Raw genomic sequence first — 26,983 nt, 5'->3', positions numbered from 1 at the left:
GCAGACAGTTTATATCCATGCAGTGAGTCAGAGACTTGGGTCTTTCCTTCTTGGGGCTTTTGACTGTCTTAAGGTTTGATTGCTTTCTGTGTCTAGCCAGCAGAAGGGGCATGAGGATGTGAAGGATCTTATTTGTTTTTTAAAAGCTTTAGCTCACAAGTGACACACTTCACATCTATCTATATTCTATCTCCAGTGATATGGCCACATTTAATTCTAGGGAGTGGCTGGGAGCAATAATCTAGCTATGTCACCTGGAGTTCCAAGTGTATTTGCAAGGGATGCTAATGTCTATTTAAAAAACAAAACAAAACAAATGCAGAATCTCACTGGATTATCACAGTGAGATCCAAATCTATTAACTTGTGCTTAATCTATTAACACTCTAATCTATTAGCTTGTGCTTCTTGCTCACATCACAGTTCTATGAGAGTTGGTGAGGAAACTTGTATAAAGCCATACAAAGATCAGATTTCTTCCATAGGGTGGTTCAGCCAGGCCCTTGGACATTATGGCTTCTACCTGATTCTCCACAGTGGTCAGAAGATAATAGGAGAGAGGATCATGTGAGAGGCCAGGCCTGGGATTGGTGGACATTCCTTCCCCCCACAATCCTGTGAACAGAAGTTGGTCATATGATCCCACCTATGAAAAGGCCAGGAAATGATATCTGGCTGTTTGACAGATAAACATAGATATTGTTGAACAACAAGCCAGTCTTTTCCACAGCCCACCCTTCCTTTTTGAATATCCCTTTTACTCTCCACACACAGAATGCCCTTGCCACCCTCTGCCACCAAAAGGGGACAGACTAAACTCCCATCCAGTAACTGCTTCTAGCTCAAAGTCCAGAATCTCCATGAGATGTGCAGTCCTTTCCATCAAGGACAAATGCCACTCCTGGTGATGCCATATGCACTAAGAAGACACATTTATTTGGACAACCCCCCAAATACAAAAGGTGTTATATTGCCATATGGAGAAGAGTCAGAATAAGTGTAACAAATTTGCCCATTTAGAGAAGAGAAGCATGAAAACAGTCATTTGGCTAAAGCAATTTTGAAATCCTGTTGGGCCAACAGTGTGAAGGTGTTCGCCTGGCACTTGGTATAAGTTCCTAAATTAGAACCTGTTTCTACTTCTGAGAGGAACTCTTCATTTTCCATTGATCCTCATAGCCTTTGACTCACCCTCTCAAGGCTTCTTAATTCTCCATCATTCTCCACTGGGGAGAATGCCATCCTTTACGGGTACACAGCTTTTCCAGCTCATTTCGCCTGGAATAAGCTTGGTGGATTGAAATTTGTTGGATAGATTGAAAATTCAAAGTTTATCTTTGACATTGTTTCACTGGCAATGAAGTTCCTCAAAAACTTAGTAGTAGACTTCTAATTTATTTGCTTTGAGTCATTTTTATGTGGTAACAGCCACATTCAAAGTACTTTTCTAGACCTACTTTTATTTCGGTGTTTTGCTCACTCTCAAATCTCTTATCTCAATTTACTGAGGGACCTTGATGCCAAGCCTAAATGAGTACTTACCTTTAATTTGATTTTTCTATGGGACAGAGTAAGTCAATTCAAATGAGAAATCTCACTGGCTTTTCAGCATTCAAAGTCTTTTCTTTTTCAATTTCATATTTTATATTTCTTACCATTTGGAGTCTAGAATCAATTGGCTTTCCTATCTCCACAAGGCCTCCAAATTTCTCATATTCATTTTATGCTAACAAATATGGAAAACATGCCAAATACTACCTGAGCTCTCTCTTTCTTTCAATATCTTGCCAAATTCATCCAATATTAGTAACTGATACTAACGAAAAACATTCTGTTGTCCAACCTCTTTTCATAGAGATATTATTGCTGGCCTTGTAGTCTGCCTTCCTTTTATCACAAGTGACATTTTCACCAAATACTTTGCCATAATAAAGGATGAGTTTCAGCTGTCAACTTTGTAGCTCACCACTCAACCACTGAGCCAGAGACACATACTTTAAATTTTATTACAGCAGCTACCCCCTCCCCCTCAATTTCTTTGTCAGTCTGGCCAACCGAATGGCTATTATAAAGAACAATAACATCTCAATGGATTTCACACAAAAAAGACTTGTTTCGTGTTGTCATCATGGTCCAATGTAGGTGGGAAGACGGGCACTGCTCCATGTAGTTATTCAGGGATCCAGACTCCTGTCATCTTGTGGTTATTCTTCCATCCCTTAGAGCCTCAGTCTTCCATTGTATTATCCACAACTGGCCTGCAGATAAGGGAAGAGAAAACGAGTATGGGACATTATTCAAGTCTTTATGCCCCAGGCCTGGAAAAGGTACACATCATTCTCCTTACATTCTGCTTCTCAGCACTCAGAAACGTGGCCCCATCTTAAAGCAGGGAATTAGGACATATAGTTTAACAGCATGTGAGGAGAACGATAACACAGATATTGATTGCAGCTGCTAAGTTTCTGCCACAACAAAAAAGAAAATGGATTTTTGGTGAGCAGCTGACAGTTTCTGCCTTAGACCATTTCCAGGATGTCATACTACTCAGAAATTGAGCCATGTGGGTTTACTTTCAATAGAGTTACTATATCTTAGGCTCACAGGATGTGCTAATGGTTGGAAGGCTTTTTATGCAATGGTAGAGAATTTGTTTTTCATTCTTTAGTCAGCAGAAAACTATTTGAGATTTTTTTCAAAGTAGACTAACAATCAAATTTGCATTTGAGAAAGATTACTCTGGAAAAATAAGAGGATGAAAAAAACAACATTAATTAGACATCATTTAGTGCCATGGATTAGCTAGGTGGTGTTTCATTTAACTCTAGCAGCAACCTTGCAAATTAGAAATTTTATTGTGTCCCATTTTGATAGGTGAGGAAAGCTGAAGCTCATAAAGTTTTAATTATCTTTTTTCTTGTTCCATAGTAAGTCTCAAGTGAGTATGCACACTGAGAACCATCTGACTCCAGAATCTATATTCTTTTAACTAGATTAGCTTATTAATTGTAGGTGTTGAAACTAGAGACATAAAAACCTTTTAGAAAATTGTTTCAATATCTCATTCAAGTGATTAGAAGAGTGTATGTACTTGGTCAGCAGTTGTTATGGAGAAGTGAGGACCAATTTGGGAAACACCTTGAAAGTATATATAGGCATTCATTGAACGTGAGAAGCAAAGGAGAGTATGACTCTGGTTTTTAGCTTAGGAGAAATGAAAGGTGTTACAGGAGGAGAATTATGCTTTGGGGGACTGGAGTTCAATTTGATTATTTTGAGCTTGAAATGTCTGGTTTTGTCATACTGAGATGTACAATAGGTAGTGGGAAATAAGAGAGAGATTGAAGTAGAAATCTTCCCACAGCACTGTGGTATTTATGGACAATCATTAGCAAATTTCCCTACATCTTCAACTTATTTTCCACATTTTCCCTTCAGGTTCTTGATTTAATGAAAACTCATATCTTCTCTATGAACACTTTTTCCCTTGAAACCTTGAAGTGGAGTCTATTTTCCCTCTCACAGCCTTCATACCCCTGACCCCTTGGCCTGTAAGTGGAACAGATGTCCTTGTTTCTCATAGTGGTTTCCAGACCATTCTCCCTCCCTCTTCCCTAAGAAAGAAAAAGAAAAAAAAGTTTTAAATTCCATGTCTTCATAATACTCTACCTACTCCCCAGTTATAACAGTCATCTAATGCTCTCTGATGTCTTAGTCAGCTTTTGCCACATAATGAGGCATGAAAAACAACCCCAAAACTCAGTGGTTTACAACAATAATTTACTTTTCACTCACAGGTCTGTGGGTTGATCCTTGCTTGACTGGATGAGAAGGACTCTCCTGGGCTCCATTCCAATTTGAGGATCTGATTCTGGTCTGCTCCACATGTCTTATCATTCTAGGAAGCAAGCTGAAGGGCAGCCACCATCTGGGCATGTGGTTCTCACAGCAAAGGGCAGCAGGAGCTCAAGAGGGCTGGCAGAAACTCACAGCGCCTCCTAAAGCCTCTGCTCAGATCCAGCACACCTTCACTCACCTTCACGTTCCATTGGCCAAAGCAAGTTACCTGGCCAAGCCAAGTATCTGATAGTTTATGAACAATAATATAATTTGCCATAGTGGATCACTGCTCCCCATGGAACCTCGGAACTCTCTCAAAAGTTAATATTGTCTTAATGTCATGGGGATTTCAATAATCCTTTGAAAATTATCATTTCAACACTATGGCCTCTCAGTTTGTTAGACTACTTTTCTCCATGAAATTGGCTCATTCCCATGGTCAATCCCTATACCTTCTCATTACCAAATCACAATTTCAAGCTTCCCACACTTCAATAAACTCTTTTCTTTATATTTGTTTCCTCCCATTTTCTCTCATTTTTCTTCCTCGCTACTTTTAATATCCCATGATAAGCAGACTAATGCTCCTTCCCAAGGATGTCTGTGTCCCAATCTCTAGAGCCTATGAATACGCCATGTAACATGGCAAGGGAGAAATAAAGTTGCCAATCAGCAGACCATAAGATTTGGAGGGTGTCCTGGATTATCCGGAAGGGCCTAATGTCATCACAAGGGTCCCTCAATGTGGAAAAGGGAAGCGGAAGAGTCAGCACCAGAGAGATGACATCATGAGAAAAATACAGCTGGTCATTGCTGACTTTAAAGATGGAAGGGGGGCATGAACCAAGAAATGTGGCTCTAGAAGCTAGAAAAGGAAAGACAGCTGATTCTTCCCTAGAGCCTCCAGAAAGGAACACAACTTTGTCCGCTTTAGTTTAGCTCAGTGAGACACATTTCAAAGTTCTGACCTCCAAGATGACAAGCTTGTGTTGTTTTAAATGGCTACATTTGTGGTAATTTGCTACAGCAGCAATAGGAAATTAATACATACCCCTGACTCCAACAATCCCTACAACCTCAAAATAAACAATTCTTTTATGTTATCACATTTTCGATGCCCCTTTTTATGTCTTCACTTAAGTCACTTATTCACCAGCTTAACTTCAATGGTCAGTCATTACGATCTTTCTCTTCTCTATAAAACACTAGAAGCCACTAGTTTTATACAGCTCTCAGCCTACTCTAAAACAGCATCCATATGTGGTCATCACAACCATGCTAACCACAATCACTTTAAATTTATTCTGTCCTCCTTCCCTTAAAACCCCTATACCTGTTCTCCCATCACTTCAGGTCAATGATCTTACTTCTTCTGACACTAGGTCATAGGAAACAATATGAAGATTATGTGCATATATTACAACCACCAACTCTACCCTTTATCTTCTGACTATGGATGATTTGTCTATGTTCTTAGCTAAGACAAAATCTTTTACTTAGACACTAGATCTTATCTCTTCTCAGCTCTTTAGTATGTCAATCCAGAAGTTCTGTCTCTCTCATTCTTTGATTTTCTCTCTCTACTGGATCATTTTATTTCATATATGAACATGCTGTTATTTCTTCTATCTTAAAAATGGTTGTAAATCCCTTCATGCCTACCCCATCCTTTTCCGTGGCTTCTCCATTTCCTTCTTTATAGCTACACTTCTCAAAACAGTTGATTATATTTCTTATCTTTTATTCCTTACCTCTGTTCTATCTAGAACCACTCCAATTAGATTTGCTTCAATCACTCCAAAACAACTTTTTGTCAAGTCACCAATGATCCTGTATTGAAAAATCCAAAGGTAATTATCAGCCATCATTTTACTTGACGTATCAATAATATTCAATACTGCTGACCAGTCTCTTAACCATGAAGTACTTTCTTCTCTTAGTTTTCAGGACACCATTCTTTTCTGGTCTTCTTTTCTCAGTGATGGCTCCTTCTCTATCTTCTTTGCTGTTTCCCTTTTCATAGTCCAGTCTTCAAAGAGTAGAGTGACTCAAATCTCAATCTTTGGACCTCGTCTCTTCTCTATCTGCACTCACTTCCTCGATGATCTCTTCTGATCTCATGGCTTGAGATATCATGCTTACAATTCTCAAATTTATGTCTCTACCCATAAACTCTGCCCTGAACTCCAACCTCTTATATTCAAGACCCTCTACTCAACATCACCATTTGGATATTAAATAGACATCTCAAACAAAATATTGCTCTTGTCTTCCCTACTACCTCCTCTACACCCTCAAACATGCACAGACCCCACCAAACTTTTAGCACTCTTTCCCATCTCAATAGTAACTCCACCCTTCTGGTTGCTCAGGCCAAAACCTCGAATGGCAATCTTGATCATTCTCTTTCTCTAACAGTCACATTTTGTTGGTTCTCTTTCAAAATATATTCAGAATATGACCACTGACATCTACTGCACTACGTCTACTGCAATCTCCTTGCTCAGAGCTGGCTTTAATTTCACTATAACTTCCTAACAGGCTTCACATGGGCAGCAATCAGTGGACTTCTAATCCCAGTCAGTGAAAGTTAAAGGCAATATGATGACTTTGGTTGCCTCCCCAAAGCCATTTCTAGCCCATTTGAGGCATTGTGTAAAAAGGAAAACGTTATCTCCCCTTCCTTTATTGAATACAGTCCAAAAACAAGATAACTGGCACAATAAGAAAATTCCCCATCTACCCTATTTAGAATTATGACTCCTCTCCCCACTCCCACCTGAGAAGGGCTCTCCTTCCTTACTGGCTTTATTTTTCTCCATAGGTTATTATATATGTCACTTGTGTATTTTGGTTATTTTCTCTCTCTTCCCTCTAGAATGCCAGCTCCATGAGGGTAGATGCAGTACCTCTCAGTGCTTAGAAAAGTGTCTGATACATAGTAGGCACTAAATCATATTTCTTAACAATGACTTAATGAATAAGAAAACCTAACATATTTGAAACACAATGAATGAGATCACTCAGAAAGGATGTTCATAATGAGAAAACAAAGGAGCAATGAAGACAAGGAAGGACACTGAGAAGGAATAGTTAAAATATGTGACTTGATTCCAGTTTCCTAAACTCAAAAGTAAACCAATTGCTTCATGTGCTAGCATAAGTTATGCTCATGATTCTTAAAGTTGTCACACTACTTATAAAAATTATTATACTATGAGTGTGAGTGTGTGTGTGTGTGTGTTTAATAGAGAAATAAGAGGGGGAAACAAATTTAGTGTTACCTTCAAAAATTAGAAATTTGGGAAACTCACTCCAATTGTTAGGTTACTATGTACATTTGGAAAACCTCTGTTTAAACTAATTAAAAAAATAAATGTTCACCTGCATTCTTGTTTATCTTTTCTCTGATTGCCGTGAGTCTCTTACAAAGTGCAAAAGCACAAGTAGTGGAAATATAGGGCAACAACTCAAAAATCAAAGCAACTGGTCTTAAATTTGAAAAGCAAATGATAACCCTGGGCCATGTTATTTTCTAATATAAGACCTAATCATGAACTACATTGATTTTACTACAATTTAATTCCTTTGCATCAATGGCTGTTCCTTGTGCTTAGTTCTTTTGGTTTAATTGTAATTCAGTCAATTCCACAGAATATATTAGGAAGCCAATTAAAAAAAAATATATATATATATATATATATCATCTTTGCTTTCTGTGCTCCTTTATTTTTCACCTCATAGGAAGTATCCTGTCTATTTGAATGTGTTTACAAACTGAATATGTCTGCTACACTGGAGCTTCAAGAAATGAAAGGCAAAATTATCCAACTGCACAATCATATGCATAATTTATCAGAACAATTTCTTTCTATGGAGACATTCATGAATTATCTGTTTTATACCATCAATTCCCAGGTTTGTATTATTGTTTGTTGCTTTATTACTTGCTGAAATGAATTCTAAAAGCATGACTCCTTATCCTGTGGCATTAGAGTCCAACGGCAAAAGTATCCATTGCCATGAACACCATGCTCTGGCTGTCTGATCAGATGTGGCAGCCTGTCCTGTTCAGGTCTCTTCCTTGCCCTTCTCATTTGCCTAACATTTGTCCTGTTCTACTAGCCAGCTTGTAAAAAATTAATTGCTTAGACATGGCCAAATTATTTTTAGATTATATAGAAAGCAACCAACTAATTGTTTTCCATTTTAAATGTGTTTATTGGACAGTGAGTCATAAAACTAATTTTTTCAGACAATAGGCAAAATTTGAAAGTGCAGCAAGTATTGAATGATATTAAAGAATTAGTACTATTTTCATGTGTTAATGTTATTTTAGTTTTGTATATTCTTATTTTGTAAAGATGCATTTTGAAGTATTTAGAGATGAAATTTAATGATATATATAATTTATTTCACAATAGTTTAGCAAATAAAAATGGAATTTTACAGTGAAAAATAGTTATCAATTCCCAAAATAAAACTGATGACTTTTGATAGCTCTTATGTTATATATTCTCCCATTTATAAAATAAATATTACTAATTAACTTTTATTGAGTGCCTATTATGTGTCAGGCACACTGCTAAGTATTTCATATGCATTATCTCCTTTAGTTATCCAACAGTCTTACTTGTGCAGTAATAATATTCCTATTTTAAAAATTCAAAGGCACATCAAAAAGATTAAATAATTTACCTTGGGCTACATGGTCAGTCAGTTATTGCCCAATGTGGCAGTATTTAAAATGTCTTACAGAGAAGCAAAAATATATAGCAAGATAAGATAAAGTAATTGAAGAAATAGAAATGAACAGAATTAAGAGATAGAAAAATATAATGAAGCCTGAATGAACTTAGCAGTCCTATCCAATGCCTTGTAATGGCATACACTTGAGAAATAAAGAAACAAAATTTGGTTCTACGGTTATTAGCAGCCTACACAAAAAAGTAAGAGCAAGCAGTTTCAAAATTCACAGCTTTCTGAAAGTTAAATTAAAAAACCTGTTGTCCAGTAACAGCATAAATCTTACTATTTCCAAGAAGATCAGAGAACATTTTCTATCAATTCTCTAGAACCCTGAGAAATAAATAAAAAGAAAATCATCCTTTGGACCAGCGATATTCAAATTTTATTGCTCATAGTAATCATCTAATTTTAAGTGCATTTTCCTGGCTTTACTCCTAGAAATTCTGATATAGTAAGTTGAGGATAGGGCCAAGGAATGTACATTCCAGAGAATTCTATTACAAAGATACATTTACCTGACTTTAAGAAATACCACTGTAGACGCTTTTCATCCATGAGGCTATTTTCTATAAGTAAGTAATATTGATGTCAACTTGAAAACATGCAATTAAGCAAAATAAATTATATATGTTACTAATATGGTACAGTTCCAGGATGCAGTTTTCTGATAATGTGGCTACTTAAAGATAGATTTTAGAGTATCTAGGAGTTGCGAACTTGTGGCTGAAAGGTGAAGAGAGGATTACACGTGCTTTGTCTGGCCAGCACAATATTTTAGAAGAAAACAAGCAAATTACATTTGAATGAATGCTTTTTGGTAGGTATGTATGTTCGTGTTATATATAATAAATTACTTCCTATGTGTTTTAGACATAGACTCAACTTACCTTTTCCCAAGTACTCCCAACAGACGTTTGGGTTTGCATATTAGAGCAAAGGTTCTCAATTTGTTCTTTGCAGAGTTGAAGGCTCCATGGAAAACATCAGGGGCCCCTCCCCATCAAAGGAGAGTGCCAAGGGGTAGACTCCTCTTTTAATCCATTTTATTTATTGAGCTCTATATAAAATTCCATTTAATAAAAGGGTTTTGCTTCTAAAAAATGTTTGAAAAATACAGATCTAGATGAATGGGTGGATGATATAATCTTCATGCAGTCCTCTATGACTATTATTTATCTCAACCAAGCATATAAAAGCTATTGAAAGACAGTGAGTTCAGGATTATATTCTTGGAAACGGCCTTGAATACAGTCACTTTTACTGTGAGAGGTAAGTGCAGTGCTGCATGCTTCAATAGGCAGTTTTGCAGGGAGCAGACTGACATCTTGTAAAAATTAAGAATCCTGAAAAGGGCATGTACCTGACTAGAAGGGCTGCTCACCTCTGCAAGAAGTCTTACCCTGGGTAAGATTAAGGTTACAACAGACAGTGATTCCAGCAATTCTAGCAATTCTGAATGCGCTCTTATACAGCAACAACTGGACGAGCAAGTCTTCACAATTCCAAGCCATAAAGCATGACTGTAATCATTTTAGCCTGGAAAATGTTTTCAAGGGTACATTCCTGTGCTCCTTAAATCATTAAAAATAAAACCAAAATTCCCAATAAACAATGCGTAGTTCGAGATGAACTTCATACAGTAACATGCTATAAATTGTAAATAAGCAAAAAGTTTTACCCAATATGATGAGTTCCATTTTAGAATATTTCATTTGCAGTCCTTCTTTCTGCCAGGAAATAGATAATTGGAACACATTTCTATTAGGACCACTCTTAGCTCCTGGCAGTAAAACTAATCGTCTTCATATGGGAGAATACTTACCTTTCAGTTGTCTGTATCAGGGTATATTCGTCTAGAGGTATTAAATACTTATGGAGTATGTTAAAATGGGGAAAGAGGGAGTGACCAGGACACATCCTTATTTTTCTTCCCCTGGAATTCATCATCTGATGCATCAATAACCCATTCATACTGAACTTGATTTTTTTAGTAGCATTATAATGTAAGTCTGCATGCATTAACTGGTTGATGTTAATCAGTACAATTTAATCCTTAATGATTTCTGTCCACAAATTTAAAGGGTGGGAAAACTTCAGTGAAAGCCACAGTTTTGGGTGAGTACGAAAATATTTGGCAATGAAGTAGCACAAAATCTTAACAGTGGTTAGTCCTGGAATAGCAGTCCCTAAATATAGCCCACAGTACTTACAGAATGTTGACCTAAGTCATTTATAGTAGCATTAAGAAAGAAAATAGTATGCATTTTTAATTGAAGTCTTAATGTATCAATAATTTGGGTGAAACAAAGAGCTGCCTTTTTATTAAAAATTAGGATGGACTACATTCAGAGTCATAAGAAATAAGAAAATAGTGATAAAAGCAAAATCATTATGAAAGATCCTTAAATGATCATGAAAGAAAGAAATCTGCCTCCAACATATTATGTAGCTCAACCTAATTATTTAAACTCTACTATGTATGAACCAATCAAAGAGTAGCCAAGAATATGACAATGGGTATTGGGATACTACACTGATAAAAGTAAGTTTCTCCTGTGTAAATTTGTGTCTAAGCTTCAACAGTTTACTCGCCAAGTTCACATTCATGATGACATGCTTCCTTACCTATCATCCTTCTTGAATTTGTCCACCAACTTTGGGATCCCCTCTCCCCATGGAATTATTTGTAACTAAGTTATAAGAGTTATACAATTTTACATTTAAGCAGAACCTGAGTTACCACTTCAATATTTTGTCTTTTTCATTAGCTCACTAAACTAGACAGAAGTTTCTCACCTGCCTACTCTCTGCCAAAAGTAGATACTAAACCAGAAATTCCTACTTTCCTGGAAATCGAGGGGATAAAGTAGGTTTTGGTTATTGACACTCTTGGGATGGTGAAATGAGAAGTCTCTCCTTCAAGTTCCTAAAGGGTTTTCAAGTAGTAGCAAGACTCAGATTTACTCTGAAAGCACCTTGTCCTGTTAGTGTTTTATGTGCCCCACCCCCATTTTTCTCAATTCAAATTTGTATATCGAGAGACCCAAGATTGAAAAACTATGTATCTAAATTAAAATTATGCTTAAAGCCACCAAATCATCTTCATCTATTCCTGTTTCAAATAACCCCACAGCAATCATTTTGATGTTTCTCAAAATAATAGAAAAAATACTTTTGCAAAGTGCCTAGTATACAGTACACATTCAATAAGTATGAGTTGAATAATTGAATTGTTGAATAAATGAATGAAAAATGCACTCAATCTAATTATCTACATTCCAGTGTATACAAGCTTCTCTTTCTTGATTTTTTTTATTTTTCATTAAGCTTTCCACAGAAGTAAAAGAATAAAGGAAAAAAAAGATAAATTCAAATCATAAATTTCACAACACCTAAAACATTGTTTGAAAGCAAAAGGCAAAACTAAGGGAAAAAAATGGAAAAAAAAAACAAAACTCTGGTTTAAATGTTTATGGAAAAAGAAAATCAAACAAACAAATTACTTAGTGGTATTAAAATCCCATACTCGTATTTATTGTTTGCTTTTGTGCTCATTAGTTGTTTTATTTTTGTTTTTGTTTTTGTTTCTCTTCTGATTGGCTTTGTGCAGACTATCTGACCTTAGGAGATGTAGTCTATATACCAGCCAAAATAGTCAGGTACCTGGTATGATACATTCATATTATAGAGTACAACTCCTTCATAAAACATGTAAGGAAACAAAAGCATAAGAAATTGATTTGTTCAAGATCACTATAGTAAAAAAACTGTTGATAGGCCCCACTCGACGTCCTCACACCTAATTTAGTGGGTTTTTTTTTTTTTTTTAACTTTTTATTAATACTAGCTTTTTACAGCCTGGATAGTAGAGAACTAGTTTCATTTTGCCATCAAAGGGAACTCTTTGTAAATGATAGAGATATGTTTCAGTAGATTTGATCTATGGTTGTAAGGAAGTAAATTATGATTCATTTCAAAATCCTTGGGTTGTTCACCAATATGTGGTTCACTACATAGATATAAGGATAAATGCAACAGCTCATGCAACTGAAAAATCTAATACTTGGTTTCAGGTATAGCTGGATCCAAGGATCCAGAGCCACTGGGTCTAAAACACTTGTTCTACAAAGTTAGCAATCTTGGCAGAATCTGAAAGATAGGGCGGTTCCTGCTGTGTCCCTGTGCTGATCCCTGCACTGAGCACTGTGGGCAGGAGATGGGTTACTCAACTGGCCACGCCTGTCTCTAGGGCGGTGGATCTTCCTCTTCTAAACTGCATGGAAGCCCACAGTAAAGAGGGGTCCCAGTATCAAGAAAAGGAGGAAATACGCTGATTAGCAAAACACACACATGCCTGCGCATACATATGCAACCAGATGTCCATCATGACTATCAAACTGACCTGGATTTTGAATGGGAACCCATTCAAGACTGTTGGGGAGCACCCGCATTGCATTCTGCTGACAGGAAAACCAGAGGCTAGAGGTTGCGATTTCCAATGACAGCACTGGCCTTTTAGGAACATACATTTACACAAACTATGATTTAGGACAATGCCACTAATGGCAATTTCATATATTTTTTAATTCTTAAATTAAACCTAATTATGCAATATCAGAAAATTAACCAAACATTGACCCAGTGTAACCCTAGAAAATTCTGGAAAAAAAAAAATCCACAATTACCTGCACTTTTTATAAACTACATACATTTTAGGTTTACTTTAACATAATGAAAATGATATAGAATCAAATGATATTTATTTACTTAGTGATGATGGTCTGATGTACTAAGAAACATGTATTTGCCTGCAGCAAATTTCCATTAATCAAAATAAACAAAATAAATTAAAACAGAAAATTTTGACAAAGGCATGCCTCTGTGTTGATGATTGTAATACTGTTTTAAAAGGGCAATATAGAGATATGAATTTGCATGCTTCAAATCAAACGAATTCTTCAATGTGGAAGTTTGCTTAGAAATACCATAAACAGCTCTTTTCTGTACATTCAAAGGAAATAAGCAAAGTTAAATTTGTCTCTCCATTGGAAGTCAGTATTGTAGCACTAAAATATCACTGCCATCTTTACTTTGCAAAAGAGAACCTGACACTTTACGAACAAACTCTCAAGTCAAACTGCTTCCACTAATTTTACTTACAAACTAACTAATAATCTTTTTATTTTTATTTTTTTGCCTGCTACAGAATCCTGTTGATTCAAAAATGAATGCATTAGAAAAATGACTGGAAAATGTCACCGCCACTTTGAATAACCTTCAAAACCACATAGAGGAGGTCAGTACTCTATGTACGTTGGTGCACAAGTGAGGATGATTAATTTTTTAAAAGGATAATAATTCAATTTTAAAAGATACACAGTTACTCACCTTGTGTGCAATAGCCTATTTGTTCATTTACGAGGTGGTTGGCAGGAAGCTACACAATGATTTCTGAAGCTGCAAACGGAGGTATATAGCATATCATAATATATTTATTAAGGACTAATGCAAACCACATTGAGTTATAGGAAGGAAAATGTATTCCCCAGTGCTTAGAATTTACTGAACATGAAGAACTCAAATGGGATTGTTTAGTGAGAAGGAGGAGGAATTTCCATGCCTTCCTCCCCAAACAAATAAATCACTACATATATCCAGGGAATGTTTTCAAATAGTCCATGTTTAATGTTGTGAATAGTATTAATAACCGAGTTTATATTCACTTGTCTTTTCTGCTTTACTTTTTCAAATGTATACTTCAGGCTTGGACTGTGAATACCAAATTTATGTTTAAGAGATAAAACTAGTGTATCAAGGTCAGTTATCCTTGAATTGTTCTTTTGTGCTTTTAGACAGTAGCAGACTTGCTTTACTGAAAGGCTAGCTTGTACTCATTCATAAACAGCACAGAATAATTCCTTGGAACAGCATAAGAGCATCTTTGAAATCAGTCCTATTCCATTCCAGAAGAAAGGGTCAGTGGTCTAAATAGAAAAAGGAAGGCTTTCTTTCCCAGATTTGCCATCTGTTCATGCAGTTTTTGTTAAAAACTTTTTCTTTGTTCCTGGGTCAGTGTCTTGTTTCTTCACTGGTAAAATGTTAAGAGACTCGCAAAGCATGCAGCCCTGTATGTTTTCTTAGAAAAAGTGGTACAGTTGAAATAATAAAGCTAAATTTTAAGAAGTCCTTGCATGATAAATCTGAGATTAAGTGTTTTTTAGAAGAATTTGAACAAAATTACATTGAAATGAGCACAGGAGAAAAATGTGAAAGGCAGATAATTAGATTTGATATTAGGAGATCTGAGTATCAATTAGCTCATCAGGTTACAAAAACATTTTTAAAAATACAGCCATTCACTCAACTAATGTTCATCGAGGAAGAGTCAGTGATGGTGGATCACATAACAGTATGAAACCTGAGCAAGAAGAAAAAGAGGCCTCTTAAGACACTGATATTGGTCCTGTTAAGTTTAAGAACTCTGTATATGACAAAGAAAGCACCACCAAATCAGAATGAGGAAAGCATTATGTAATAAAGAGTGCTGAGATAATTGTTTACCAATTGGGAAGAAAGTAAGTTCAGGCAAATACTTCATATTAAACACTAAAACTAATTAAAAAGCAAAATATTAAAAATTAAACCACATACAACTAAGGATATTAGAACTAAATATTTATCAAAGTTCTAGAGGAGACAGAGATGACTTTGTAAGTCTGGAAACAAGGGACCCCCCAAAATTAAACAATTATACTCATACATTAAAAGACAAATAACATATTAAGAAGAAATGTTTGTCAAAAATATGAAAACTTATGGAAATACTTAAGAAAAAAATGAAAAATTTTTAAATACTAAAAGATAGATAAGAAAATACATGCACATATCTGTGTTAGCAAAGAAATGAATTTTAACACCAAAAATGAGGTGCAGTTTTTACTTTAGTAAACTAGCAAAAGATGAAAAAACCCAAATTTAATTTCTGATAATGGTGCATGGAAGGAAAAAAGATAGCAGCGGTATTGCAAACTGTTGAAGTTATTTTGGAAAGCAGTTTGACAATGCCTATCAAGAGCCATAAACAACAACCAAAAAAAACAAAAAAAAAACAAAAAAAAAACACACACACACAAATAAGCAATTTAAAAATGGGAAAGGACTTGAACAGACATTTCTCCAAAGAAGATAAATAAAAAAGCACATGAAAAAATGCTCAAAATCATTAGTCATTAGGGAAATGCAAATCAACACCACAATGAGATACCACTTCACACCCACAAGGGTGGCTACTATTGGAAAATACCAAGTGTTGAGAAGGATACAGGGAAATTGGAAACTGTGCATTGCTGGTAGGAATGTAAAATGGTGCAGCCACTGTGGAAAACAGTTTGCACTTCCTCAGAACATTAAACTTAGAATTACCATATAAACAGGCAATTTCACTCCTACGTATAACAACAGGAATTAAAAACAGGAACTCAAACAGGTACTTGCATGTCAACATTCACAGTGGCATTATTCAGAATAACCAAAAGGTGGAAACAATCCAATTGTCCATCAATAGATGAATGGATAAATGAAATGTGGTATATGCATACAATGGAATATTATACAGTTGTAAAAAGGAATGAAGTTCTGATACATGCTACTACATGGATGGACCTTGAAAACATTACACTGAGTGAAATAAGCCAGACACATAAGGACAAATATTGTATGAGTCCACCAATGTGAAATATCTAGAATAAGCAAATTCATAGACCCTCAGAGTGAATTGGAGGTTACTTAGGGCTGGGGGCATGGTGTAGTGGGGAGCTGTTGCTTAATGGATACAAAGTTTCTGTTTGGGGTGATGAAAAAGTTTTGGTACCACATGGTGGTGGATGGTAATACAAGATTGCAAATGTAATTAATGCCACTCTATTGTACACTTAAAAACGGTTAAAATTGTAAATTATAAGTTTCATGTTATATATGTATAAAGAGCCAAAAATATTCCTATCCAATGATCAAGGAATTTCAGTTCTAGGACTCTATCCTAATAAAATAATGCAAATAGAGCAAAAGTAGTGTGCCGATTTGGATGTATTATGGCCCCCAAAACACCACTATCTTTGATGCAATCTTGTGGAGGCAGACGTATTAGTGTTGATTAAGTTGGAACCTTTGGATTAGCTTGCTTCCATGGAGATGTGACCCACCCAGCTGTAGGTGATAACTCTGATTAGATAATTCCCATGGAGGTGTGGCCCTGCCCATTCAGCTTGGGCCTTGATTAGTTCACTGAAGCCCTATAAAAGCTCAGACAGAAGGAGCTTACTGCTTGCTGCAGCTGACAGACACATTTTGAAGATGGCCGTTGAAAGCTGACATTTTGGAGAACGCTATTTTGAAAGCAATCTGGGAGCAAGCAGATGCCAGCCATGTGCTTTCCCAGCTAAGAGGCTTTCCGGACGCCGTTGGCCATTCTTCAGCGAAGGTATCCTATTGTTGATGACTTAGCTTGGACACTATTATGGCCTTAAGACTGTAACCTTATAACCAAATAAGCCCCCTTTATAAAAGCCAATCCACTTCTGGTATTTTGCAAAACAGCAACATTAGCAAACCAGAACAAGTAGCAAGCATGAAGATATTCCTCAAAGTTTGCTTTGCTATTCATAATAGCAAACAATTGGAAAGAAATATACAACAAAATAAATTAAATGTTTATGTAAGTAGAATCAGTATACACACACACACACATACACACACACACACACACACACATATACACACATCTGATGGGCTATTATTCAGGACTACAACCAATAATACAATCTTAGCAGAGTGGAAAAAATTAATACTCTATAGCACCAATAAAAATGCAAAAAATTTGTATACATACACAGCCATGATTTTACTGATTACAGAAACTTAAATATAAAAAGACAAGAAGGAAATATCTTCAAACTAGGAAAGTTGCATTTGTCGAGCTATGTGATGTTGCTGGGTTTTTTTCTTCCTTATCTTTATTTTCCAAACTTTGTTAACTGTGAACTGTGTGTCTTTGGATAAGTCACTCCACCTTTCTCAGCTTCCAGTTTTTTACATGTAAAATTGTGTTGGGAGAATGATGTAACTGGCACAGGGTTGGGAGTATATTAGGGCCTCATTTTAGGGATGTTGAATCTAAATCTGATATTCAAAGATGGTAAATGCAACTTTAAAATCTGAAAATTTGGTGCAAGAAGACAAAAATTTGCTGAGTCTTGTGGAAAACAAAAAAAATCATATATGACACCAAATTAGAGGAAAATTAAATACTAAAGAAGATGCTTGAAAGCAAAGTTTAGAGCTTTGGTTTTCCTCCACCTCACGACAGACAGATGGTACAAAGACCCTCTCAAGGGCCTGTAAAATTTCTGCTTGAATCAGCCATAGACACTCTCCCACTTACCAAAACATCAGAAAAAAAGGGGTAAGGACAGCATTATGATAGGGTGATTTTGAGTAAATCATTACTTGTGACTTACATTGCAACTGATAACACTACCTGATGTCTTTCAATTTTGTATTTAAGAAAAAGTCTCACTTCCAGGTCAAACAAGGGCACAGAGTGAAATAACTTGAAAGCCCTTGTTTTAGAAATAGTTAATAAAATATAACTTTTTAATATGCCAACTAAATTTCCTGACACCATTAGGGTCTCCTGTTATAAATTCCCACAGCATCTTGTTAGACTCCGTTTATGACAACATTTTAATTATATCAATGCCAGTTTTCCCAGCTAGACTGACTGTGTGCTCCCTCATGGTTTTAGTTGTCTATCACCATAGTCTCCCTAAACACAATGTACTTGGCACATAGTAGGCACTCAGAAAATATTTTTTGGACAAATAAATAAAAATGACTGTCCATGAAATTATGGACATGTATTTCAAAATCTTTCATTGCTCATTTACAAGATAAATGCAGTCGAGCTTGTCCAATATACAGAAAACATATATTTCCCCTGAGATATTATAATAGTTTACCTTATTATATACTCTTTCATTGCTTCCCTGTCAGTTCACAGGTATAAGTCAACATAGCAAAGTGCAGACTAAACATTTAATTTGATCAATATAGACACGTTAAACCAGGTAAATGAGGCTATGAAAAATTGAGTTTGGATTTAAATGCCTGAAGTAATTAAATTAACTGGATAACAAAATTCCAGTTCCACTTGTGATATGTGAACACAGCTTTGAGAAATAAATTGTGATTAAAAAAGAGTAAATAATGCAGATAGCAGGTCATATAAAATCAAAGGTTAGTAATCAAAGGAAGGTTGGAATCTATATAATCTGAAATTTTCATTCTCAGTGTTAGATAATTGAGGCTTAAAAATATTAAATAATTTGCCCCAAGTCCCATTAGTGTGTATGTATACACACACACACACACACACACACACACACAATCTGATAGTCTCCAGCCCAGTGTTTCTGACAATAAAACATGCTGACGAGCTCTAGTCAGTTGATTTGTTAAAAATATAGATACTCAATTTTTGTGCTTCATGGCGTAGCAAAAATCAAAGACTTTCTTGTTTGCCAAGTTATTTGACTTAAGTTAATATATTGAAAATGGGAACCTAGTTCACCAAAATGTGCTACCACTAACTATAAGGACATCTTTTCTCAATCATCCCTCAAATTTAAGCATGGATAATGGAAGATTATGGAAAATAAAAAATATAATACACAAGTCTTTACTGGCTTTTATTTCAATTTACCTAATCAGAACCAGTAAATATGGTACTTCAAATCATATCTGGAGCATATCCACATATGATAAACATAATTGCATAAATAAGTATAGTCATGATATAAAACCATGAACCGATTGTTTTCAGTTGTAATCTTTACACAAATTTCTCACAATAAAATGTATATTTTTATAGTAACAACTTGTCTCATCTCTTTCCCACCTTCTCCTTTGCTCACAACCAGTTTTAAGGTATTTTTGCTTTAAAAAAAAAGCAGTTTACTAAACTTCTCCATGTTGTTCCAATCTCTGGCTTATCTCAGCATCTCTCAAGTGAATAAGTATATCTAAATTTTACCACTAGATGTCACCCGAGATTTGTTTATCGCAATATCAGCCACAGCTTTTTGCCATTTGATGCGAGGTGCCTGTTAGAAAAAACCATTTTTCGGTACAACAGGAAACCTTTGTTTTAGTGAAACATTCCTTACAATACCTAAGTACTAACTTCTTCAAAAATGTGTTTCTATGTGCAACAATATTGTCAAGGTATATAACAATAACTCAAGTACATATTAATAAAGAATTCACTATTCATCATTTCAAAAATCCTAATAGACTCAGCTGACAGGTATTGCCAACTTGAGAGTTAATTCCTAATGAAAACATATATGTTCTTATATTAATAGTGAACATATAAGCATATGATTTCTCCTCATTTTCCATTAGGAAATGAACATAGGTTCACCTCTCTCCCCCATAAGACACCTCACTGAGGTAGGGAATTATGTCTCTAGATGCAAATGGAACTGTTCATATCATGTAACTAAATAACTAGTACATTATTATAAACCCTAAGAAAGAGACTTTGCCAATTAATTTTTTATGCTAAATTGTCTTAAATAATTTAAATATATACTCTTCATTCATTGGATTTTTTCCCATGAGATAAATTAATGAGATAATTGCCTCATTGGGTTTTGTGGTATAATTCCTTTAAAAAGAAACCCCTCATGCTACATTTATAATTCTATTTGAAAAACCTAATCTAATCATCTTTTTTTCCTTGCATACAATGAATAAGGTGAGGTTCATCTGAATCAGCAACATTTTAAACAGAAAGACTGAGGGAAAAATAATAAAACAATTATATTACAACTAAGATTTTTAAAAATATAAATTTTTCTTTGTAATGTACTCTCAAACATCACTTTTGGTATTTGTACTTTGTAGTCTTTTTCAAAAACAAGGTGCTACTATAGTAATTCTGATTGAGCATTTTTGGTTTTCTTTTAAATATTCACTAATTATACTTTGTTCCTTAGGGCTTTGACAATGCTTTTTTGCAGCTCTCCCAACTTAAAGATGATCTCTATGTTCTGGAAAACACACTGAATCTCACTAAGATGGAACATTTAAATTCGTATACATCAGCAACTCAAACCTTCCAAGAAACAGAAAATAAATTACATACTCCGTGGCTGCCATATGTAACGTCTAGTCAAAATTATGATATTTCTGGCATGATGATCATTCAAAGTTATATTGATGAGTTACTTTAGTAAGATATTCATAAAGGGGCAGGCATACTATCTGTTTAGCTCTTTGCATATCTTCAGGTATAGTTCTTGGCACATACTAGGTACACTGCATATATTTGTTAAATGAATGAATAAATATATGAATGATCCATGATAATAATCACAATAAGAGAGAATTTGGCTTTCCAGAATGATCATTTCTATAAATAATCCAGTTGCCACATATAATATTAATCATGATAACATATGGGCAAAATATTTTATCATGGGCAGACTTTATTTATGCAATTTACACTTGCAAGTAGGTGGAAATTATCAAGTTTATGAATGGAGAAAATGAGGCAATTGTCAACTTGTCACAGAAGCCTGAGATAAATAAACTGAGAAATCAAGTAACTAATTTACAAACCTTTCTTTGAATCTTTAGTGTGGATATTCCATTTTTCCTACATCCTCATATTTTATGGTACCAAGTCCATTTTGACCAGGGGTAGGGTTTGGAGAGGATTTTTATCCTTTAAAGGATGTATTGTTTATTTATTCTTTAAGGAAAGGATAACTTATAAGATTCAGTGTTACTTACAGAGAGAATATATGGATTGTCTTTGGTTGTTTTCACACTTCTTTGGAAATGTCCCCTCTTAAATCTTCACGTAGTCAACAAATATTTAGCAAGTACCACCTGTCAGGCATTATTCTGGTCACCCAGGACTCAGCATTGAATAAGATCTCTGCTCTCATTAAAGAGTGCATTCTATTTGAGAGAAATAAACATAAAACTAGTAACGAAAATGCAAAAATAAGATGGTACTACATAATAATAAGTGTTATGAAAAAATTAAGAAAGGGTGATTAGATAATAAGCCACTAGAAAAGGCTGATTCAAATTGAGTGGTCCAGAAAGCCCTTTCTGAGCAGAAGATATTTAGATTGAGGTCTGAATGAGAAGGCAGTTGTTTGTTTGGACATGGAGAGTGAGAAAAATAGAGTAATCAAGTTGTTTGAGCAACCCGGTGAGTACTGGTACCATTTACAACAAGGAAAAATCTTGGGGGAAATTAAGAATTATGTTTTTGACATTTTTAATTTGAAATGCTTATTAGACTTACAAGTGGAGATGCCAAGAAGGCAATTTTAACTTGAGAACTCAAAGGGCAGGTAAAAGTTGGAGATATAAATTTGGGACGTCTATACATATATATATATACATATGGGTATAGAGCTAGAGTTGGATTTTCCCAGGAAAGCTTGATGAGGATCCACACCTGGAAGCTTGCAGCGTGGTTAGCCTAATTTATAATATATGAGCACACATTTGCTGAACCAGTGAGATGTTTCTTCTGTTTTCACTATCCGGATCTCTGACGGGAAGAATTTCCATGTTGTATGTGTGATGCTTATGGAGCCCTGATGCTCACCATGTCCTGTGTCAGAGTAGTGACACATTTAAAGATGTTTGGGACATCAATTCAATTTTAACTCATATATTTCAGACATTTACATAGGTTCAAGGGATTGGATCTCAGAAAATTGTACTTTTCTGTTCTCTAGGATCCTCAAAACTCCTGGGGATCTTTCATTCTTTTGACTTAATGGAACTCTTTTATTCACGCTCTCTTAGCTCTATTAGCTTTACCCTTTTATTTGTTTAAAAATCTATTCAGTTTTGGGCACTGTTCTAAGACATTTTCAAATTTTTAAATACTTTTCCCTCATGATAACTAAATGAGTAGATATAATAATGAGCATCCTTATACAAATGAGGAAACTGAGATACAATAACTTACCTAAGGTAAGTGCCAGAGTTATGATTTGAAACTCAGAAAATCTGGTTCAAGAGTCCCTGCTCTTAACCAATATACTATTCTGTCCTTTAACTCCACTCTTAGTCTTAAGGCATTAGAGTAAATAGTTCTACAGTAAATCCTGAGCATACGGTAGGGATCATTACCTCACTCTGCCCTCAGAGTGAAGAGTACATTTCAGCTCTGGTTTTCTTTCTTCTGAAAATTTGTCCCACAGATTTTGAATTTCTCTTTTTTGTAAGTTCACCCACTCTGATGAAAACTCCAAATAAATAAAGGGGGTAGGAAAGTGGTGTAGACCCACATATTAGAAATTGTATGTAATCATGCACAGAAGAGAACAATATATAGACTGCTGATAAGCATTTCTAGTTTTCCTTACCCTTTCCATAATAGGATTATGGTTAACAGAATGCAAGGTGGTAGTTGGGTGACCAACCATTCTGGTTTGCCAAGACCTGGGACTTTCACTGCTAAAGTCTGGATCATTCTGAGAAAATTGGTATAGTTGGCCACCAGAGATGCTAGTATCCATTCCCCAACCCACATCACAGCACTTCCTGGGAGGGGAGGCTAACATGACAGTGACTTGCTCACAAAGTAATATCTATGTAGTATTTTATCTTTAGTCAAAATTTCATTAGAGTAATCAAACAGCTGTTGCTTGGTTTCCTGAGATATATAAAGTGATTATTTTTACCTTTTCCTTTGTCATCATGGCTATTTTAATAGAAAGATGGGTGAAGCTACATTTGGAAATGTCAATTGTATTGGAAATCTCAACCTGGGCAGATTCTACAACCAAGAACCTCTTGTATCAAACTTTTTGTTAGAGCGTAGATCTCGTATCAAAGACAATGTCTTACTTAACCCAATATCCACAATGCCTAGCCTAGCACACAGAGTGGGTACTCAATAAATGTTTCTTTTTATGAAAAAATAGTGAATTATCCTACTGAATAATCTAAATAACTTAACACAGACAAGCATTCGTAAAGGGAGGGAGAAGGAAATGAAACATCACCCTGTGAGAATGGGCAACCTTTTATTGTATTTATAATGGAAAAAAGCATGGAAATAAGCACAATCTATTCCAGATCACTTGGTGAGATGATTATAGGCTAGGATGATAATTCAGACCTACATTTGTTTGCCTAGTTACTCTATACCAAATGTGTGAGTATTCATTTGCTCTCATCTCTTAGATCAGGGTCACTGACAATTTTGTTCTTTTTTAAAAGCTGTTCCAGAACTAACATCACAAGATCCCCCCAAGATAGTAAATTCTGAAATATTAAAAGAAAAATCCAAGATAATCATTTCATTAATAAAGAATCTTACAGGTAAGTTTCCTGATTTGAAGCAAAGCTGAGTGTCCAAGAATATCATCTGGGAAAGAATCACCAAAATAATTTGTCTCCATGTCAGCTGTGTAAATATCACCTTATTTTTATCACTTTATTTCTCCTGCTTATAAATATTAAATGTCAATATTTTAATTATATCTATTTATAGCATTTCTTCTGCCAAACAATTCATTATACTTTTATATATTTAACTCTAAAATAATTCTGAGGGGAGAGGATGACTGGAAAGAATGATCTCTTCATTTTACCCTACAGTGCTCCCATGTATAGTTTATTCTATGAAATGATAGCAAGAATTATATGAACCTGAATGTTCAGTGTCCAGGTTCTAGTGGCATAAAATCAAACTACAGTGAGTAAAATTTCATCTAGTATTAAAAAAAATGAATCCTATATTGCCTGAATACTCATGAATAATGTGTTAATGTTAATTCATGAAAAGATAACAAAGCCTCCCACATTGGAGGAAATTATAGCTAAAGAACTTAAAAAAATGACTATGTTGTTTGCCTTTGACATGGCTGTAATAAGTTGTTTGAAAACTAGTATATTTATAGCTTAATTTTTAATATAAAAATCAGGGCAACAAAGCAGAAAGGTCAGTAATAACCTAACAGACAAAGATCCAAACATAGGGCTATCTTTAATGAAGCAAGAATAATTATGGAAGAAATTAGGTCAGAAACAAAGCCTCATGCACTCTTATTGTAGACTTCCCCTAGAAGGAAATTAATTAATTACTTATTGCCAAATCCTCTGATTGTCTGCCATGTACTGACTATACATCAGTGAACAAGGGAGACATGGTTCCTGCTATGGAGAAACTTAAATTTTAGTAGAGGAAAGAGAAAAATATATACGTGCTTCATTCTAAGAGAAAGCTAGCAAGGAATCTTACTTGAGAAAAACTAAGTAAGAGGCAACATTTATATATTTTTTGCCTCAGTAAGAATAAATTTAGCCCTATTCCTACCCCAAATTCTCATCCCAAGTCATAACTTATGCTGGTATGGAAACAGTGAGACAGAAAAGAACTAGAATGCTCTTTTGATTAATTCCACAAATATTTATGCTTCCTATGTCTCAGGTCTGTACTAAGTGCTGGGAATACAAATATAGAAGGTCACTAACAGTGTTGTTAGTGGAGAAACGCATAGGTGGACAATTATGATGAATCTAAGCTAGCAGTGAGCACAGAAAACCAAGAGAGAAATTATGGGAAAGGGTATATCCCAGACTGAGAAGACTTTCTCTATAACACAGTAACGGAGCTGAGATTTAAAAAAGAAGTAGTTAGCCAAGCAAAGTGTGAATACAGTATTGGAGGAGAGGTCAGGAAAGAGATAAAAGGTGATAGGAACTCCGGAACTAAAGAAGTAAATACTAAAGCTTACATTCAATAGAGAGTGTATTACATATGTAAGAAATTACAAGAAAATGTATTTGACTGGTGGGAAGGTGTGCTAAGTGGCAAGAAAAGAGTTTGTGGATGTCATTGCTAATGAATGGCCATGGCAGAGTCTAGGTTTTATCTTACTGTGAATAGGGAGCTACTTAAAGGCTTTGAGTAATAAGAAGAAACATGATTAAATTTGCATGTTTTGACAGATTACAGCAGAAGTCAAATAAAAATAGATTGTGGGAAAGGAAGTCTGGGGGCAGGGAGAACAATTAGGAAGCTACAGCAAATATATAGAGGAAGAGGAAGAGATTGGGGGTTGGAGACAAGAAACTGTTGATACTATTGGGTGTGTTCTGTGTGCCAGACACTCTTCTGCCACAATTTAATTTAGTATGTATCTGTTGATAAATCCAAAAGACATATTTCCAGTCAGACTTCCTTTCCCAGATTCCAGATCTGTATATTCAACTGCCTACTAGACATTTCCACTTGGACATCTTGATGGCACCACAAAAATGAACAAGTCCAAAGTGGAATCTAGATAGTAAGATTATATTTAGAAAATAGGAGAAAATGTATGTCTGTTTTGCTTTATTTGTTTTGTCACATTTTCATTAATTTCAGTGAAATTATACAAAGGAAGAAAAGGGTAGATGTGGATACAAATAAGTTAGGAAAAGTGGCAAGATGGTGAAGGAACTTGCTGGCTTGCCTGTATTTTTTTGATGAAATAATAGCAAGGTTATCTGTGAAACTGATGGAGGTAAATTGATTAATTAAAAGTCCTTAGGAGAAAAATGGTGAAGAGTTGAAATAGTTATTGAGAAGAAGAGAGGAAACTGTAAAAGAACAAATCATATGATAAGTAAATATCATTGAGAGTCCAACTTAAGACGAAGACCTTGCATTTTCAGTGGCACCAGTTCACATGGGTAAGTGTTTTTTTTTTTTTGCCATTATTGTTTAGCAATCCAGGTAGAGGAAGAGAACACAGGTGGTTGGGTTGATCCAGGACTGGACTTTTGCAACATGATCTGCAGAAGAAAAGTAGAGTGACAGTTCGTGGGTACCAGACAATAGAATTGTTTGCTAGGGATCAAAGATCCAGACTGATTATAAAAGGAAATACATCCAGAAGGAATGTAATAGATTGAGAAAAAACATAGAAGAGTTATGGAACTGGACATCAAAAATGTAGTCATAAGGATTCTGGAATGATCAGAAGCTAAGGTGGGATACTAGAGTAGACTATTTCAGAAGTGAAGATATTCTTGGTGATGAAAAGCCCCAAACATGGTATGGAGGTGATGACTGAAGAAGAAGGAAGGAAAAGGACAATGGTTTTGTTTAACAACACCAAGGAACTATGATGCTAATGTCAAGTGGTCCACCCAGTATTTAGAAGGACTTTAAAGGTCACTAGTCCAACCTCCTTAAACAGAAGCTTATATCAAGGTGCAACCTTCAATAAATCTTACCAAAGTAACTATCTTCCTAAGTGGGAAATAGTGACCCATAATAGGCCACACCTCTGTGAATGATTTAGGTC

The 26,983-nt window shown here is 35.3% G+C and overlaps 2 long non-coding RNA genes across 2 annotated transcripts in view; one reads left to right on the top strand and one right to left on the bottom strand.

Annotated features, from left to right (window-relative positions):
* The window catches only part of LOC119529794, a 48,979-nt gene extending 25,051 nt beyond the window's left edge, over positions 1 to 23,928 (top strand). The window contains exons 3-4 of the long non-coding RNA XR_005215950.1: positions 13,795 to 13,884; positions 23,907 to 23,928. This is a non-coding gene — a long non-coding RNA (uncharacterized LOC119529794). The remainder of the gene's footprint in view (positions 1 to 13,794; positions 13,885 to 23,906) is intronic.
* LOC119529793 lies at positions 1,982 to 7,907 on the bottom strand. Its single transcript, XR_005215949.1, has 2 exons — positions 5,591 to 7,907; positions 1,982 to 3,909 (listed from the first exon to the last, which is right to left on the bottom strand). It is a non-coding gene; the product is annotated as an uncharacterized LOC119529793 (long non-coding RNA).
* Positions 23,929 to 26,983: the final 3,055 nt, after the last annotated feature.

The sequence above is a fragment of the Choloepus didactylus genome, chromosome 3 (genome assembly GCF_015220235.1).
Source record: "Choloepus didactylus isolate mChoDid1 chromosome 3, mChoDid1.pri, whole genome shotgun sequence".
Lineage (NCBI taxonomy): Eukaryota > Metazoa > Chordata > Mammalia > Pilosa > Megalonychidae > Choloepus > Choloepus didactylus.
This window is presented reverse-complemented; position numbering and strand designations above follow the sequence as displayed.